The sequence below is a fragment of the Austrofundulus limnaeus genome, unplaced genomic scaffold (genome assembly GCF_001266775.1).
Source record: "Austrofundulus limnaeus strain Quisiro unplaced genomic scaffold, Austrofundulus_limnaeus-1.0 Scaffold304, whole genome shotgun sequence".
Classification (NCBI taxonomy): domain Eukaryota; kingdom Metazoa; phylum Chordata; class Actinopteri; order Cyprinodontiformes; family Rivulidae; genus Austrofundulus; species Austrofundulus limnaeus.
In genome coordinates, this window is record NW_013952706.1 from 349,600 (window position 1) to 356,356 (window position 6,757).

The window sequence follows — 6,757 nt, forward strand, 5'->3', positions numbered from 1 at the left end:
AAATGAATAAAATATTTTATTTGATTGGAAATAATTTGCTAAATGCCAGATGTTTGTTATTATTTGAAATTTATATTTTTTAAAACATAAGCCCTAAATGGCAAAATAGGATTAATGCCTAAGCAAGGAAACTTCAGATTCAGTTTAAGATTTCCATTGTCATGAAATAATGCTCAAATTGTTTTTAAACAGTAATAAAAAGCATTTCATGAAGGAGGCTGAATGGAGGTTTAGTATCTGCTGCCTCTCAGCAAGAAGACCACAAGATTACCTTCCAATGTGTTGAGTTTTAATTTTCTCCCTGTGCATAAGTGGACTTTCTCTGGGTATTTCTGTTTCCCCCCACAGACCAAAAACATACATTAGTTTAATGAGTATATTATATTGTTCCTATAGTGAGAGTGTGAATGGTTACAGTATTTGTCTCTTTAGGCTTTTTTACACAGCAAGGCCCGGGCTGGCTTCAAACCGGAGTTCCTATAACCCAGTTCCACCTCGATGTCTGGAACCCCAAGACCCATCTGCTCTATTTGGGATTTGACATTGACTGTTGTTTATTGATTGGTTCTGACTGAGGGAAATACGTTACACAGATGAGAGGAACTTTACGTCAATCAGTTGCAGCGACTGGAACATTTTTTTCAAATGAGTTCGACTTTACAGCAACAGTAGCGAGCTACCAAACAGTAACTACAAGCTAGCTACCATTAGCTTACAGTTCTCTGTTGTCCTGCCCTCTTGTCTTAAGTGTCACACTCCTAGATGGTCCGGTTCAATATTCGGTACTTTTCCGTCAAGTTTGGTGGAGTCCATTATTGATTTGTAGCAAATAAAATGAAATAACATTCTGTGTGTTTATTATTATGATCACGCCCACATTGAGGCGGCTCTCTGCTCAATGCAAATGCAACCAGGGCTGGTAAGGCCAGGCCGACTGGAGTGTAGGTGGGCCAAGCTGAACCTTACAATGCAAAAACACCTTGTATGGCTCTATGATGGAGTTGTGATTTGTCCAGAATGTACTCCCAATCTCACACAGTGACAGCTGGATAGGAGCGCCAAAATAAAAAGTGGATAAAAGAAATGAATGGATGGATTTCATAAACAAATGTGCATCATCTTCTGCCTTCCATGTTCAGTTCTATTGTTTTAAAATTAGAAATTCAGTTTTAGCTCTTCACCAAATTGAAGAAGTCATTCAGCTCTCACCATTCACATTGCATTCCTATATAAAATGGAATTTCTCTATTAAAAATAGGATGCACTTAGCTTTAACCATGACTGTATTTGGTGAGTAGCCTGTTAGTCAAAAGAGAGCCTGAAAAATGCCTGTTCATTTGAGCCTCTCATGCATTTTTCAATTTTAATAACAAATTAATTGAGGAGTGGCATGGAATTAGCACTACTCAGAATCCAAAAGCGGCTTCTCATGTGGGCGTACTCATATCAAAGGCAATTCCCTGAGCAATTTAATCGATGGCTTCTGAAAATAACTCTATTGTCAGTGAGAAAAGAACTAATAATCCCTATAATCTTGGAGGAACATTAATATTCAGCAGATCAAACGGTCCATTCTCATCATGCCCAAGCTGGCCCTAACACTGGCTTTCACTCAGCACACTCTTGAAGCAAAGAGGTTTCTCATTTATTCATGTTAAATAAAAGTGACATTACATTAGTAAAGGTTGATTGGTCTACAATTAAGCATCCTGACCTGATTTGGTTTGGGCCGCGGGAGAGGGAGGACTGGTCTCTGTCTTGACTCAAGCTGCTTAACACACACTGGGGTTTGACTAATCAAATTACAATGCATAATGTAGACTTGTCTCAGTGTAGACTTTTTTACTGCCCTGGAAGTCAAAAATGATAACCATGAGTGAATTTAACATCTATATGGAGGATAATGTAGATGAAGCCTTTGCTGAATGTTGAGTTTTACTTATTGTCCTCTAGGTAAATTGCTGTGATGAATATTGTAATACAAGACTACATGAAGATGAATGAGTGTATTGATAAAATGACAGCATCATAAAAGTACCCTGTCATTGACTAATGGTTTTCAACATTATAATACAGTTAGTAAAGGTGTTTCTTTTCTCCCCTCTAACACTTAGAGGATATTGTGTAGCGTAGCTCAAGGACCTCTGAATGTCCTTCTGATTTCTGCTTTAAGAGAATGCTTGGCCTTAAATCAATCTGTCTGTCCTCTCACTCAATTTAGTCCAGATTTGCTTGCTTGTCAATTTGCTGTGCCAAATTGAGTTCAGCTGAACTGTGACCTTGCTGTGCCGCATGCGACTCTCTGACCCAAACTCTTGCACGAAGACGGCCGAGCTCCTTCCTCCACTCGTCTTGTGGAAATCATTCACCGCTCAACCAAAAACACCGATGAGCAAAACCTGTCATTGGTAAAGTGTTCGATCACTGGAGCAGCTTCTGCTGGTTAGGTCAAGAAATGCTAAACCAATGTCATTTCAAGGAAAAGAGGCAGCTTAACCTGTCTCTCACGCAGGCTCTGTTTGCTGTTATTTTGATCCAATTACTCTGCCCTTACATTATCTCAGGTCATCTGTCCTGGAGGAAAGCCTTTGAGGAAGGTCAGTGCAGAGATAAGCAGGGTGAAAAAAATCTCCTGCAATTGGAAAACAATGTGAGGCTTTTATCTAACTATGGGGGCAGGGTCATCCAGCAGGAAACTGGTGTGATGATACTCATGATAACACCAATGTCAGTCTGATAAATCAGTACTTAAAGCGGTTCTGTCAGGGGCTGACCAACTTTATATGGCCACATCTGGGCTGCAACAGATGTTATAAATTCAACGGTGGAGAAAATTTACGAACTTGTTCTCCTTCACGTGTCTCAAATAGAGCTTCAGCTACTACCAATGGTTTATATACTGTATATCATAGTACATGTCTGAATGCCTTTCATCAAATGACCCTTCCCTGCTTCTGAAGTGGCTTTGTACCAATTCAACTTTCCACAGAGAAGCAGCAGTTGTATTTACTTTTTAAATTGCACTTTTTCACATTTTAACATCTAATGTAATATTCTATGCACTGCATTTTTTCCTCTTTCTGACCCTTACATATTTGTGTGGGAGATGTGCTCTTATCTTTATTTCTGGAAGTAACTCTTATTAGAAGCATACTGCCTTTACTCTCTTCTGTCTATATCAGAGCAATGTGTGGGATTATGACAGATCTGTTGGAAACATTGTCTGTTTCTGTCTCTAGAGAGTAGTTGACAAGATACAAGCACATAACTTTTAAACAAATTCCGAAAGATTTTTTTTCACAGGTCAAGTTTTGTTTCTTTCCGCAAAGGTCTGTTTCCAGATAACTTACTTTATCATCTACAGACATGGATACCAAAACTTATTTCAAAACTTGGGTTCAAATTCACTCATCGGGAAGATGAAAGTACAGTTACTGTTGAACTTGTCCACTTGGTGACTGTTCAATAATAGTAAAATGAGCATCTCCAAAGATAACATGGTTGCAGAGCTATAAAAAAACACAAAATAAGAGCAGAATTTGTTAGATTGTTAATCTTGTTAGCCTGGAAATTTCCTTTTTTCAAGAAGTCTTACCAAGTGAAATTGTCTTATTCCACAGTCAGTTTATTTCACTTAATTTGAGTCAGATTTTTCTCAAATTAAGGGAAATAAATTGGCAGTGGAATGAGACAGTACTGTGATATTGAAAGACTTATGAAAACAAGTACACTCACAGTTTTGGACCAGTACCTTTTACTGGCATTGGCATTGATGCAAACCTGTACATAACAGCCTTCTTGGCTCAAATTCTGTGATGGGACTTTAGAAAAGGGAATAAAAAAATGTCAGCATGCTCAACGAACTGAAATTATTTTGTGAAACAAAGTAGCAAAAATTATTTTACAATCGTATGAAAAACATGTAACAGGATTATTTCACATTGCTGCTGCTAATAGTGACAACAAATTATTGAATTATGGTGTAGACTTTGTTTTTCAGAAACCAATTCTAAACTTGGTCAATTTGTTGAGAAAAAGAACTGACACAGTGTTGTCATGTGTTGTTGATAATCTGTTGCCTTGTTTGGCAAATTTAAAAAAAATTATCAGGACTCTCTAAGGACCAGATAATTTGTCAGCATGCCCTTTGGCTACGTTCACACTGCAGGTCTTAATGCTCAGTTCCGATTTTTTGAAAAAATCCAATCTTTTTGTGTGAATATTCACATTATATCTTAAAAGCTACTTCCATCTGACTCCAGTGTAAACTCTCCACTGCCCTGATGCGACTCACATGCGCAGAAGATAACATGGTGTCACATTTAACTCACTGTTTACAGAAGTAGCCAAACATGGATGCTACTTGTTAGCATGTCAATTCTGAAATTGTTCAGACCAATCACAGCCAAATAAATAGCTGTCTGACAGACTTGTTTCGTTCAGTGTTTATATCTTTACCGGCCTCTGACCGGATGCTTCGGTGCAGCATTTTATTTTTGGAACAATTTAATGTGCTAACAGAAAATTATTCATTGAGTAACTTTAGTATCAATACAGTCTAACAACCTTACTATATGTTTCTGTGGATTCTCTGTCATCCAGGACATGGGAAATTAAAAGAACACAAACTACATTTCTGTTTTGTAGCTGGAGATGTGCGGAGCTACAAGATTTAAACTCTATGACTCAAAGTTAGTATCAGTATTATCGGATCGATCCACTCTCCCCCACCTCACACTCCTAGATGCAAAAGTCAGATGAAATGTGACACGAGCGTTTAGACTGCAGTCACTTGAAAAGAATCAGATCTGATTCAGTACCACATACTAAAAAGGCCTGGGTCAGATTTGAAAAAAAAAAAAATCATCACATTCAGACTGTCAGGAAAAAATCCAATATGGTTTGCAAATGCCTGTAGTGTGAACGTAGACTTTGATTTCATGTGAGTAAAAACAATTAGTCTGAAGTAATTAAAATCCTTTCTTATATACACACATACTCTAAAAATAACACAGAATATATAATAATAAAAGAATATAATAATACACAGAATATAAAAATAAAAAAAAACGAAAAAAAAAACATGAACATGAGATTTGTTTCTTATATCAATAGTAAACTTTAAATTTATGGTTGAATACAACAAAATTAATTTAATAAAAATAAAGGAAATAAAAAAATTCCTGTCCCTGAGCTGTTGGCTTGAAGTAACTGAGCAATTTAGTTGGATAGCACAGTACTAATGTCTGAAAATAAGCTGCTTTAAAGTCACCATCAAACATAAACTAAATCTGCCATAACGCAGCTACTCACTAGAAACTCATCAGTGAGTAAAACTTTATTAGTTTTACTTTTAATAATATTTCTGTATTTATCACAGATTTAGTCAGTCATACACTTAGTTCTTATCAGTGTTTAAAAGAGGACATGTTAAAACTGTTTAGTCAAAGTTAAACATGAAACATCAAAGTTCATTACAACTGGCCCTTCGAGGGCCACCATGACTCTCATGTGGCCCTCGGTGAAAATGAGTTTGACACCCCTGTTCTAGGTTCTTCAAAGTAGCCACTTTTTGCTTTGATTACTGCTTCACACACTCTTGGCATTCTCTTGATGAGCTTCAACAGGTAGTCACCTGAAATGGTTTTCACTTCACAGGTGTGCCCTGATAGGTTTAATAAGTGGGATTTCTTGCCTTATAAATGGGGATGGAACCTTCTGTTGTATTCTGCAGAAGGTGGATACAGTACACAGCTGATAGTCCTACTGAATAGACTGTTAGAATTTGCATTGTAGCAAGAAAAAAGCAGCTATGTAAAGAAAAACAAGTGGCCATCATTACTTTAAGAAATGAAGGTCAGTCAGTATGAAAAATTGGGAAAACTTTCAAAGTGTCCCCAAGTGCAGTCGCAAAAACCATCAAGTGCTACAAAGAAACTGGCTCATAGGAGGACTGCCCCAGGAAAGGAAGACCAAGAGTCACCTCTGCTGTGGACGATAAGTTCATCCGAGTCACCAGCCTCAGAAATGACAGGTTAACCGCAGCTCAGATTAGAGAACAGGCCAATGCCACACAGAGTTCTACCAGCAGACACATCTCTAGAACAACCGTTAAGAGGAGACTGTGGGAATCAGGCCTTCATGGTAAAATAGCTGCTAGGAAACCACTGCTCAGTCCAAACTTGAGATGTTTGGTTCCAACCACTGTGTCTCTGTGCGATGCAGAAAAGGTGAACAGATGGACTCTACATGCCTGGTTCCCACCGTGACGCATGGAGATGTGATGGCATTGGGGTGCTTTGCTGGTGACACTGTTGGGGTTTTATTCAAAATTGAAGGCATACTGAACCAGCATAGCTACAACAGCATCTTTCAGCGGCATGCTATTCCATCCGGTTTGTGTTTAGTTGGACCATCATTTATTTTTCAACAGAACGATGACCCCAAACACACCTCCAGGTTGTGTAAGGGCTATTTGACGAAGAAGGAGAGTGATGGGGTGCTGCACCAGATGACCTGGCCTCCACAGTCACCGGACCTGAACCCAGTCGAGAATGTTTGGGGTGAGCTGGACCGCAGAGTGAAGGTATAAGGTCCAACAAGTGCTAAGCATCTCTGGGAAGTCCTTCAAGACTATTAGAAGATCATTTCAGGTGAGACTTCCTCTTGAAGTTCATCAAGAGAATGCGAAGCAGTAATCAAAGCAAAAAGTGACTACTTTGAAAAACCTAGAATATAAGACGGGGGTGGCGGGGTG

At 38.4% G+C, this 6,757-nt stretch overlaps 1 protein-coding gene across 1 annotated transcript in view; it reads right to left on the bottom strand.

Annotated features, from left to right (window-relative positions):
- Positions 1 to 6,757, bottom strand: part of LOC106526996 (glutamate receptor ionotropic, kainate 2) — a 138,368-nt gene that overhangs the window by 87,967 nt on the left and 43,644 nt on the right. The window lies entirely within an intron of this gene.